The 13,357-nt window shown below is 41.1% G+C and overlaps 1 protein-coding gene across 28 annotated transcripts in view; it reads right to left on the bottom strand.

Moving 5' to 3' along the window:
- Positions 1-13,357, bottom strand: part of FANK1 (fibronectin type III and ankyrin repeat domains 1) — a 113,684-nt gene that overhangs the window by 77,419 nt on the left and 22,908 nt on the right. The window lies entirely within an intron of this gene.

Below are 13,357 nucleotides of genomic sequence, written 5' to 3'. Positions count from 1 at the left end.
TGACACCCCGTATCTACACAGGAATTTAACAAATATTTCAACGAGTACTTATGAAAAGCTCTGTTTAAGAGGGCGCTGTACTAGACAACTTCACTGGTTGGGCCCAGGGTCAGTCTGTCAGTCTGTCTGACTCCTATGCCGCCCCCACAGCTCTGGGTTACGGCCTCCGGCCTGGAAAGACCCCATCCCCAGCACCTTCGCTCAACTTTTTGTCATTGATCATGTCAGCCTCATGCACTGGCCCCAATAATCCCAAACTCCGTATGTTAAAAATGGGACTTTCCTTTCCCTCCAAATCAACTCCCTGCAGACCAGCTCTCCTGCTGCCCCGGGGCAGGTCATCATGCATCCACCGACCCTACACCTGAATTCTTACCACCTCTCCCAGACCAACTGTATTCTTCCTCTCCCACACCTGCGGTCCCAGGTCTTGCTGCTTCTTGCTTCCTTCCCACAGGCAGATGACCATGCAACTTGAGCCAGTTATAAAATCTGCTCTGTTTAAGTCCCATGAAATGCACTGTGGCCTCTGTTTCACGTTGGATGGGCAATATCCGCAGGCTCACTTTCCCGCCCAACCTCACTTGACTCCATGCCCTGCCTTTTGCTGCTGTCATGTCCCCTGAAATCCACCTTCCAAGCATCACTCTTTCCAGAACTGCCCCCTGCCAACCCCCAGGATAGAGCTCATAGAATCTGCCCATCCAGTCCGCAATCCAAAATGCTAACAAGAGCCCTGACTCTACCCTTCACCTCCCCTTCTGCCGGGAAAGAAGACTGACGCAGGCGGTATTTATTCTTATAAGAAATGTATAGATTTGTCGGCATTCAATTACATGCATCCATAATGGGCATTCATGGCAGAAGAATGGCAAAGCTAAAGCTACATTTCCCCTTTTTCACAATTATGCTTAGTGCACTGTTGCTATCTCAGCCAGTGGGAACTTTCCTAGGCAGCAACTCTGCCTTCACCGGATAGTGGCCCCAGTCAAAAGGAAATGATACCAAATCCTCCTCAGCTACCCCCTGGGCCAGAAAAAGGCACTGCTCTATGAGGCAGTGTTATCCAATGATGTTTCTTTTTCTCTGTCTCTTTCTCCCTTTCTTCTTTTTAGGGCTTCACCCGTGGCATATGGAAGTTCCCAGGCCAGAGGTTGAAACACAGCTGCAGCTGCCAGGCTATGCCACAGCCACGCCAGATTCGAGCTGCATCTGCCACCTACGCCACAACCTGCGGCAACACCAGATCCTAAACCCACTCAGTGAGGCCAGGGATCGAACCTACATCCTCACAGAGACAACACTGGGGTATTAACTCGCTGAGCCACAACAGGAACTCCCAAGGATATCATTTCTATACCATCTCGAATTTCTGCCGTGCTCCAAGTATCTATTACCTGTAAAATTACTGACTTAAATGTCCTAACTTGAATTTTATGCCATAAGCAAATGGAAAAGCCAGAGTCCTTTTTTCCATCAACTTCAGAAAGTCACTATAAAAATATAAAATGATCAATGTTTTTACATGTTAATGCCTCAAGTCACTTCATACACCAGCTTTTAGGAAGTACTGATTTAATGGAAACAAAATCTTTCCCACTGCCTGAAATTCCATCACTAAAATGTAATTGGTCTTAAAAGAGTTTAGAATACATGTGGTTTGATGCCATTTTACATGAAAGCCAAACAGGCAAAACAATGTATGTTTAGGGGTATATTTGTGCATGGTCAACTCTAAAGAAAATCTAAGAAACAAAATGCAGAATATCTTTCAGTTAGGAGAGCAGTCTAACTACTGAACTATCATCTCTTCACTTACATGAATCTAACAGTTTAACTCTAAACTTAAAAGCAAGCACAATTTTAACATTTTTTCCCTCTACCCCCATTATCCTGAAATTAGCTCTTAACTGATTCCTACATTAGATTATAAGCACTTTAAGAGAATAACAGTGCTTTGTCACACTTATTCCCAGAACCAAACAAAACACAGATAAGTGAACCAATGAAAGACCTTAGAAACCAGAGGCGGGCCCGTATCTAAAAATAGTGCTTGATTTATAACAAAATATAATGAAGAACGGTGGGGAGGAGCTCCCCTCATGGCGCAGTGGAAACGAATCCGACTAGGAACCATGAGGTTGTGGGTTCAATCCCTGGCCTCACTCAGCGGGTTAAGGATCTGGCACTGCCGTGAGCTGTGGTGTGGGTCGCAGACGTGGCTTGGATCTGGCGTTGCTGTGGCTGTGGTGTAGGTTGGCGGCTACAGCTCCAATTAGACCCCTAGCCTGGGAACCTCCGTATGCTGAGGGTGCGGCCCTAAAAGGACAAAAGACCAAAGGAAAAAAAAAAAAAAACAAACAAACAGTGGGGAAAACATGGACATTTTAATAAGGAGCAGTAAGTCCACAGGATAGCCATATTTTTTAAAAATCTACACCATCAAACTTCCATAGAGATTATCAATATAAATGTGAAAAAGCTTCTAAAAGATAGCATAGAATATCATCATGACCTTTGATTTGACAAAAAAAATTCTGTAAAGAGTACCAAAACCATTATCCATAAAGGAAATAGACTCTCTTGAAATTATTTCCAGTCACCAAAAGAAATCATGAAGAGAATGAAAAAGCAAGCCACCACCTGGGAGAAAGCATATTTGGATCTAGAACGTATATAAGAATTCCCACAAATCAGTAATAAACACAAGCAACTTCATGCAAAGTTAGGCCAGAGACGCAAGGAGACCCTTCCCCAAAGAAAATACCCAAGGGGCCGATACTACGACCCAGGACAAGGTGCCCGACCTATTTAGGCCTCAAGGAAAACCACATCACCCTGAGATACTACCCACCCGCTGGAGTGACTCAGTCAAAATTTAAAATTTTTTAAAGCTGACACACCAGTAAGCATTGGGAAGGAGGTGGAAATCAGCTGGAACATTCTAGCACAAGCAGCGGGAGGGTCAACTGAAGGAAACAGCGTGGGGCATTTTTAGCAGTACCTCCTCGAGCTGAACACACACACATCCTCCGTCACACACCATTCGCACTCCCGAAACATACCCACCAAGAGGGCGCACGTGTGCACAGAGCACGTGCACAGAAAGGTCACAGCAGCCGTCCCCGTCAGAGACCCCCGGACACAACCCCGATGTCCACCAGCAGGAGGAGAACAACAGCAAAATGAAACGAGCACAACAACGAACGCCAGCTCACCACTCAGAGCATCATCATGATGCTCTCACAGGCCAACACCGAGGAAAAGAGGCCACCCACGAAAAAGTAAGACTCTCTTTGTCAAGTGAAGAACCGGCGTTCCCGCCGTGGCACAGTGGGTTGAGAACCTGGGTTGCTGTTGCAGTGCGGGGTCCATCCCCAGCCCAGCACCGTGGTTAAAGGATCCAGTGTTGCTGCAGCTGGGGCTCCGATTCAGTCCCTGGCCCAGGAACTTCCTCATGCCTTGGGTGCAGCCATTTAAAAAAAAAAAAAAGCAAAGAACCAGCAAAACTATGGTGTAAAAAGTCAGGATGGGAGATCCCTCTGGGGAGGAGGCAAGAGCAGGAACTGGAAGGGGTTTAAGACAGGCTTCCGGGTGTGCTAGGAATATTCCAAGTCTTGACGACAACTGTGTAAAAATCCATTGAATTGTACGTGTGTAATCTTACCTGTATGTTTCTTATACCTGCACATACTTACCCACAGGTGCCTATAACTCAATAAAATGTTTTCCCTGAAGAAAAGTATGAGGATGAAACAGACACTTGGCAGGACACAGAAGCCTAGGGAGTTTGCCTCAGGAGACTATGACTAAACAAAACACAAAAGGATGTATTTCAGGCAGGAAGAAAGTGACCCCAGGTAGAAGGTCTGAAATATAAGAAGGAATCAACAGCAAAAACGGTGAATTTGTGGTTCAAACTAAATATTAAATCAGTAATCTCCCATGAAATATAAAATGCAAAGTGAGGAGTTCCCATCATGGAGCATCAGAAACGAATCCGACTGGGAACCATGAGGTTTCGGGTTTGATCCCTGACCTCACTTGGTGGCTTAAGGCTCTGGCATTGCTATGAGCTGAGGCATAGGTCTCAGATGTGGCTCAGATCCTGCGTTGCTGTGGCTGTGGTGTAGGCTGGCAGCTGTAGCTCCGACTGGACCCCCAGCCTGGGAACCTCCATATGCTGCAGGTGTGTCCCTAAAAAATGGAAAGTGATGAAATCTATCAAAACCGGAATGAATCTCAAGATAATTAGACTTCATGAAAAAGTTGCTCTCAAAAGATCAGACACTGTATGGTTTCATTCATATCATGTTCCTGAAACAACCAAACGATAGAGATGAAGAACGGATTGGAGGTTGCTGGGGGTGAGGGGGAGAGAACTGTGTCTGTGGGCACAGAACAGCACAGGGATCCTTCTGACAGACCTCTTCCATGTCTGGACAAAAGCAGTGGTCCTTTATGGGACAAATGCACATAGAACTAAATACACACAGACACATGTAAAAATGGTAAAGTCTGAATAAGATCAGATTGCATCAGCGTCAATTTCCTGGTTATGATACTGGCATACAGTTCTGCAAGATGTTAACACGGAAATGAACTGAGTGAAGAGTGTGTGGGATCTCTATTTCTTTTTTTTTTTTTTTTTTTTTTTTTTGTCTTTTCTAGGGCCGCTTCCAGCGGCATATGAAGGTTCCCAGGCTAGGGGTTGAATCAGAGCTGCAGCCGCCGGCCTACACCAGAGCCACAGCAATGTGGGCTCTGAGCCGCGTCTGCAACCTACACCACAGCTCATGGCAATGCCAGATCCTCAACCCACTGAGCAAGGCCAGGGATCAAACCCGCAACCTCATGGTTCCTAGTTGGATTCGTTGACCCCTGCGCCATGATGGGTACTTCGGGATCTCTATTTCTTACAACCTCGTATAACTCTACAATTATCCCAATAAAAAGCTGAAAATAAATGTAACTATAATAACTGGATAACTCAAGAGGAGTTAAGGTAATTAGAGTATTCTAAAGCTCACTGAAGTATCATCCGGAAAAAGGATAACGACTTTAGACACCTGTAACTTAAATATGCATGTTTAGACTAGCATGATGACTAGCACTTGAAGGATAGAAGCAAACACTTTTAACTCCCAAATGACTAGAGCAGAAAAAATATCACAACAGAAGGCAAGAAAAGGGGCACAGGAGAACATAAAAGTAGGGCAAATAGCAAGAATCAAATAAGATGATACAAATGCATACAGACACACATATGCACACATATCACACACGCAACTATTATGTACAGAATCCATATGAAGCTACCTTATACATGCAAACTGACAAAATGATCCAGTTTAAAATTATTAAATTGCTGGAATCCAATTCCATGCTGTTTCCAAAATCATATCTAATATATAAAGATACAGAATGATTGAAAATACTACAAGTAAATAGATAGGTAATACAAACACACAGATCAGTTTAATATAGCTATAGTAACTTTGGTTAATCACAAAGTCGAAAGCACATGGAAATGAAGAAAAAAATCATTGAAAAAAAAGTTCAAGTTACAAAGAAGATATATTTTTAAAATCATATGTATCCAAATATAGCCTCAAAAAGTAGCCAAATTTGACAGCATATAGAGAAAGATGCATAATCATGTGGGATTAATATAACGTATTTCTCAGCAAATAGAAAAGGTATAAAGGATTAAAGATTTTAACAAACTTATGAAAAAATATACTCAATGGATACATTAGAACACAAGATCTAACAGTTCCAAAAAAACACTTCAAGTAAATGTGAAAGTTTTCAAAAAAATTAACCATATACTTGATGGTAAAGCAAGTAACAAATTTGGAAGAAGTGGAATAATACAGTTCACAGTCTCTGACAAGAACATAATTAAGCTGACAATGGGAAGCAAAAGGCTAACTAGAGAATTCCCATTTTAGAAATTGCATTTGGAGTCGATAAGCAATGAGATGCTGCTGTATAGCACAGAGAACGGTGTCTAGTCACTTGTGATGGAACATGATAGAGGATAATGTGAGAAAAAGAATATATATATATATATATGTTTATACATATTTGTGTGTGTGTATGACCAGGTCACTTTGCTGTACAGTAGAAATTGACAGAACACTGTAAATCAACTATAATGGAAAAAATAAAAATCATACAAGAAAAAAAGAAAAAGAAAACAATAATAAAATAAAAATAGATAATAAATAGTTGCCAACCTGGGGCAAGACTGAAGCTCCTTAAGAGGAAAAAAAAAAAAAAAAAAACTTCAAAATAATCCATAGATCAAAGAAAATTTTAAGAAAAATTACCAGTTCTACATACTAAAGACAATAGGATACAGCTGAATCCATTCTCAAAGGGATATATATAATCTTAAATATGAACATTTGAAAAAAAGATAAACTAAGCATTGGTCAATAAATTAGAAATAGAACAAGATAAACTAAAAGAAACAGGAAAGACATAATAGAAATAAAATACAAACACCCTAGTGAATCAACCACGATAAAACTTGTTTCTTTTAAAAGCACAATAAAATTCACAAACCTCTAGCAAAAATTATTAAGAAAAAGGACAGTAGAAAAATAAACAATATAAGGGCTGCACTATAGGCCTGAAGACTTTGAAAAGATAAACTGCAATTATGAATAACTTTATGCCAATCGACTTTAAAGTATAGATGAAAAAACAAGTACCCAGGAAAAAGCAACATCAAAACTAACTCAAAAGTAGAATTACAAGGCATATTAATTATATTGACCCAGTAGTCAAAAAAAAAATCTGCCTTTAAAGAAATTTCCAGGCCCAGGTGGCTTCACCAAAAATTTTCATGAAACATACAAGTTTTTTAAAAAATCTAACACTAAAAAATGTTTAAAAATCTAACACAAGCTCTTTCAGAGAATAGAAAAAGAAACACTCCCCAATTTGTTTTATGAGGTTAAAACAAAAACAACCTTGATACCAAAACGCAACAGGCAAGTGCAAGAAAAGTTAGGTCAGCATTATTCAATGCGAGTCAAAAATTGTTTTTAAAGTGTACCGACAAATCTGTGGTACTACCCAAGATGCAGTCGTGGGTGCTACAGCTGGCTGGTCATTTCCACTGATTAAAAGGAAAACTCTCAGAGTTCCCATTGAGGCACAGTGGTTAATGAATCAGACTAGGAACCATCAGGTTGCAGGTTCAAACCCTGGCCTTGCTTAGTGAGTTAAGCAATGCCATGAGCTGTGGTACAGGTTGCAGACGTGGCTTGGATCTGGCGTGGCTGTGGCTGTGGCATAGGCCAGTGGCTACAGCTCCCATTAGACCCGTAGCCTGGGAACCTCCGTATGCCATGGGTGCAGCCCTAGAAAAGGCAACAAGACAAAAAAATAAAATACAAAAATAAATAAAAGGAAAACTCTGGGCCAAATATTTTAAGTGACCTGAGAATTCTAAAAGGTAAATAGCAGACTGACTGGGAAAAGTCAAAGCCAGAAGGATGATCAGCATGGCAGGTGCAATAGACTGTATTCTGGGCCAAAGCAAACCCTAACAAAGTCCAAGAACGGAAATCAAGTAAGTATGTTCTCTGACAACAAAAACTCAAAATCAGTAGAAACATTTCTGGGACTTTGCCAAATATGTGGAAATTAAACAGATTTTATGATTCAAAGAGGTGGTCTCAAGGAAATTTAGCAAATACATAAGTAAATGAACATATAACATCAACTTATCAAAATTTGCCCCTAAAGGGAAATTTATAGCACCAAATCATTAAATCAGAAAAGAAAAATATTACCAAAGTATCTGCTTTAAGAAAATAAAGAGCAGGAAAAATACAAAGCAAGTAGTAGGAAGATTAACATAGACTAAGTCAATAAAATTTAAAACAGAAAAAAAAAAAAAAAAAACAGGTAAATCAATGAAACCCAAAGCTGGTTCTTTTGAAAACAACATTGATAAGCTTCTAGTCAGACTAAACAAGAAGAAAAGGGACAAACACAAATGATCAACAAGAGGAATGAAAAAAGGAACATCATTACAGACCCCACAGACATTAGAAAGTTAATAAGAGATACTAAAAAGAGGGAAAAAGGCTAAATAAAGCCAGTTTCAATTTACCTCTGTCTGATTTCCACAACTATGTTGTGATATTATTGTGTCCTTTTACTAGATAAATTAGAAGGTGTTAAAGGTGCATCATATTTAATAAAATATTTTAAAGCTTATCAGGTTCTAGACCCTGACATGACAATGCTTTTTACTCTGAAGAGCTCATGATCTTATCCTACAGACTGACTTCTTCCTAAACACACACATTCTGTAGCTAGGGAATGCTAATAGGATCCTTCACAAGAAATCAACAAAAATTTAAAAAAACAACAACAAACAGTATGCTTATAAATTCTACAAATTAGATTACTTAGATCAACTTCTTAAAAGACAAAGTACTGAAGGAAACCAGAATGTCACCTCAAAACATGCCTCTCTGACATAAAAATCATTTTTGCGATGAAGGCAATTAAGCAGCAGCACACACGGGAAAAGCGCTCTATCTCCACTGTCCCTTTTCTACCAAAGGGCAGGACATAAATGCCTTTACTGGAGAGCCACTGATCAGCTCAGAGACGGCACCAGAGGAATCCATGAACAAACATTCCAAGTTTTCCTCTCACATATCTACCTTCCCATAGTTTGCTGCCCTTGAAAGCCAGAAACTCTTTCCTTTCTCCTGCCATTTCTCCACGAAGGTATTGCTCTTTGTTAAAGATGCTCTGTAAGCCAGAACTCTAAGCCACCCTAAGTCACTTTGCACTGAGGTTTCTCCTATGTGATGTGTACTGAGAAAGTTAATAAGCTGTTTTTCTCCAGTTACCCTTTTTGTTAAAGTGCCCCAGCTGGAAATTTGACATGGACCAGATCAAGTGTTGCTTCCCCGACACGACCAAATTCAGGAAAAATAGAGGCAATACTCCTGTATCATTAAACTGAAATGGTACAGCCACTCTGGAAAATAATTTGGCAGTTTCTTATAAAGTCAAACATGTACTGACAATGTGATGCATCAATCCTACTCCTGGGTACTTACCCAAGTGGAATGAAAACCTATGTTCATACAAAAGCCAGTTTGTGAATGTATATAGCAAATTCGTTCATAATGCACCAAAAAGGAGAACTATTTCCTGTTCCCACAGTGGTGAACACACATATACCATGCTATTTCCATTTGATGAAATACTACTTGGCAAGAAAAAGGAATGAACCATGGACAAACACAGAACAAGGATAAATCTCAGCGGCATTATGCTAGGGAGTTCCCGCCGTGGCTCAGTGGCTAACGAACCCAACTAGTATCCATGAGGATGTGGGTTCAATCCCTGGCCTTGCTCAGTGGGTTAAGGACCTGGCATTGCCATGTGCTGTGGTGTAGGTCACAGATGTAGCTCAGATCTGGCATTGCTGTGGCTGTGGTGTAGGCCAGCAGCTACAGCTCTGATTTGACCCCTAGCCTGGGAACCTCCATATGCTGCAGGTGCAGCCCTACAAGGACAAAAGACCGAAAAAACCAAAGGCACTATGCTAAGAAAAGTAGCCAGACTCAAAAGGTCACATATTGAACGATTCCATTTACATGACATTCGGAAACGGTAACACTAGAGGGATGCGGACCAGTGACAGCCAAGGGTCCGAGTGGTTTTACTACCAAAGTGCCACAAGGTAGTTTCTAGAGTGATGGACTGTTCTGTGTCTTTATTACAGAAGTGGCCACACAGCTCTGTGCTTGGCAACGTCATAGAGCAACACACCAAGAAGAGAAGAGTGTACAGCACGTAAATTTTTTTTTTTTTTTTTTTGCTTTTTAGGGCTGCACCTGGGCCTATGGAGGTGCCTAGGCTAGGGGTCCAATCAGACAATCAGAGCTACAGCTGCCGGCCTACGCCACAGTCACAGCAACACCAGATCCAAGCCACATCTGCGACCTACACCACAGTTCACGGCAATGCTAGATCCTTAACCCACTGAGCAAGGCCAAGGATCGAACCCACAACCTCATGGGTACGAGTCAGATTCTTCATTTCCACTGTGCCACAAGGGGAACTCATGTATATTTAAAAACAAAGTTTAAAGATGTACTTGCAAACTAAGGCCATGCATATATAAAAAGAATGTGAGTTTTGTCTATATCAACAAGGCTTGATTTTACCATGAATCAACAGTTATGACAATCAACACATTAGGAGACTAAAGGAGAAAAAAGGTTCATTGCAGATGCATAAAAAGTACCTGATGAAATTCAAAACTTGCTCCATTTTAAAAATTACTAAGCAAACAGGAAGAGAAGGGACCCTCCCTAATCTAATAAAGGAGATCTATCACAAATAAAAGATACCGTTCTTGATGTGAAACACCAAAAGTATCCTCTGAAACTGAAAAGACAAAGATGATCACTGCCAGCACAACGGGTCCTAGCCAGGGCAACAGGGAAAATAAATTAGAAGAAGAACTGGCGGAGTTCCCGTCGGGGCGCAGTGGTTAACGAATCCGACTAGGAACCATGAGGTTGCGGGTTCGGTCCCTGCCCTTGCTCAGTGGGTTAACGATCCGGTGTTGCCATGAGCTGTGGTGTAGGTTGCAGACGCGGCTCGGATCCCGCGTTGCTGTGGCTCTGGCGCAGGCCGGTGGCTACAGCTCGGATTAGACCCCTAGCCTGGGAACCTCCATATGCCGCGGGAGTGGCCCAAGAAATGCAACAACAACAACAAAGACAAAAGACAAAAAAAAAAAAAAGAAGAAGAACTGGCGATGAAGGAAAAACTCATATACAGATGATGTGATTATGTACATTGATAACCAAAAAAAAAAAAATTTAGAGATAAATTAGAGATAAATACTGTGAGTTGGACAGCTAAATGTAAAAGAATGAAATTAGAACATTCCCTAACAGCATACACAAAAATAAACTCGAAGTGGATCAAAGACCTAAATGTGTGGCCAGACACCATCAAAGTCCTAGAGGGAAAGAGAGGCAGAACCCTTTTTGACATGAATCACAGCAATATCTTTTTTGATCCACCTCCTAGAGTAATAAAAACAAAAATAAACAAATGGGACCCAATTAAACTTAGAAGCTTTTGCACAGCAAAGCAAACCATCAACAAAAAGAAAAGACAACCAACTGAATGGGAGAAAATGTTTGCAAACCAAGTGACTGACAAGAGATGAATCTCCAAAATAGGCAAACAGCTCATGCGGCTCAATATCAAAAATACAAGCGACAAAAAAAAAAAAAAAATTAAAAAAAAAGGAGTTCCCGTAGTGGCGCAGTGGTTAACGAATCTGACTAGGAACCATGAGGTCGCGGGTTTGGTCCCTGCCCTTGCTCAGTGGGTTAACGATCCGGCGTTGCTGTGAGCTGTGGTGTAGGCTGCAAAGGCGGCTCGGATCCCGAGTTGCTGTGGCTCTGGCGCAGGCTGGTGGCTACAGCTCGGATTAGACCCCTAGCCTGGGAACCTCCATATGCCGCGGAAGCGGCCCAAGAGATAGCAACAACAACAGCAAACAACAAAAAAAGACAAAAAGACAAAAAAGACAAAAAAATAAAAAAATAAAAAAATACAAGCTACCCAAAGAAAAAAATGGCAGAAGATCTAAATAGACATTTCTCCACAGAAGGCATACAGATGGTCAAAAAGCACATGGAAAGATGCTCAACATCACTAACTATTAGAGAAATGCAAATCAGAACTACAATGAGGGAGTTCCTGTAGTCGTGGCTCCGAAGTAACAAACCCCACTAGGATCCATGAGGATGTGGGTTTGACTCCCAGCCCTGCTCAGTAGGTTAAGGATCCAGCACCACAAAAGAGCAATGGTAGGCATTTATAAGCCTTCCCCCAAATTTGTTTTATAAATGGGTATATGTTGGAGACCATGGAAAATGCTGAACGATGTAGTGAACAAATTCGGTGCCCACGCAAAAGCACAACCACGGAGATAGGCTTATCATCAACTGCACCTGATTTTGCTCATTAACCTGCGTCACGTTCTCTAATAAAAGGCACATGAAACCTAGGTGCCTTTGTTCTACTGAACGGAGTGCCTCCTGGTCCCCCACCTTCTGGGTGGAAGAGGGTCTTGAGTATTCTGTTATCCCACACCGTCCCTCTTCCAGGATCTCCCGTGGACCTGCAGCACTGGCCAGGGCAGATATAAACCCATAATAAGCCTAGTTTTTTTTTTTTTTAAAAAGACACCCTAACCCCAAAGCCTCATCTAATATTAGAAAGTATTCATCTACTGATAGCTCTGGCAAAGAGCCTGCAAAACAATGCTATAAATTTTGTGCCACTGCTGGCACATCATTTTCCAGCATTTTTTGCTCTCGACCAACAGCAACTGCAGTGGCTGAGGCCAGACTCGGACATACTCTCCACTTGTGATCCTTGTTTAACATGTGTCAACCATCCCCATTAATCACATAGAGAAACAGACGTGTTTATAGGGCCTTCTACCAAAAAAACAATCACTTCAGGGCGTTTGCACTTATTACCAGGACTACTCCATGAGACAGAAAATTCTTTTTATTAGAAAAAGTTTTATCAAGAGACATGTTTTCAGCCAAAACGAAAAAACTCCCTAGATTTCCTACTTGACAAATCTAGTGAATTCTGATAAGCAGTATAAATGCATTTGGACACCATATAAAGACGGCTGCAAGGAAACACTTAATCCAGTGTCCCATCCAAGACTGAGCTAATGTACTATCACAGTTTGGAAAGACTCAAACCAGAAATTTCAAAGTTTGCTCTAGATCTTAAACCCAGAAAAAAGATGAAAAAGTACAAACGATTGTGCAGTCCAAATGATTGCCAATTTCTTCTTCCACATTCTCTGTCATATTTCTTAGCTATTGCAGGAAATGCCATTTTATGTTTGACAATGCTACTCAGCAATGAGAAAAAATGAATTCTAAAACTAATACATTTTTAAAGCCCAGACACAGATTGCAAGAGATAGTAGTTATCTCCTAAATCCATATCCTTCCTGTATTAGGAGATACAGTCTCAGCATCATTTGTGGTGAAAAGAATATACTATTGATTGTAGCATTAACAAAATCTATACTTTTTGCGAAAACTCACGGTCCTTTTTTTTTTGGCCACGGAAATTCCCAAGCCAGGGACAGAAGCCACACCACAGCACTGACTATATTGGATCCTTAACCCACTAAGCCACCAGGGAACTCTGAAAAGTCATGGTACTCAAAAAGAAAATTACAAGAAGCAGCATAGGCCAAAATGAATTTTAAAAAGTCACACTGGGTGGTAAAGCAAAGAATCAAGAA

This window comes from Sus scrofa, chromosome 14, assembly GCF_054392235.1.
Source record: "Sus scrofa isolate SSC_HxYL_T2T_F1_AM1 chromosome 14, Sscrofa_HxYL_maternal_Yorkshire_Landrace_v2.0, whole genome shotgun sequence".
Taxonomy (NCBI): Eukaryota; Metazoa; Chordata; class Mammalia; order Artiodactyla; family Suidae; genus Sus; species Sus scrofa.
Note: the sequence above shows the minus strand (reverse complement) of the source record. Positions and strands in the feature narration are given on the sequence as shown.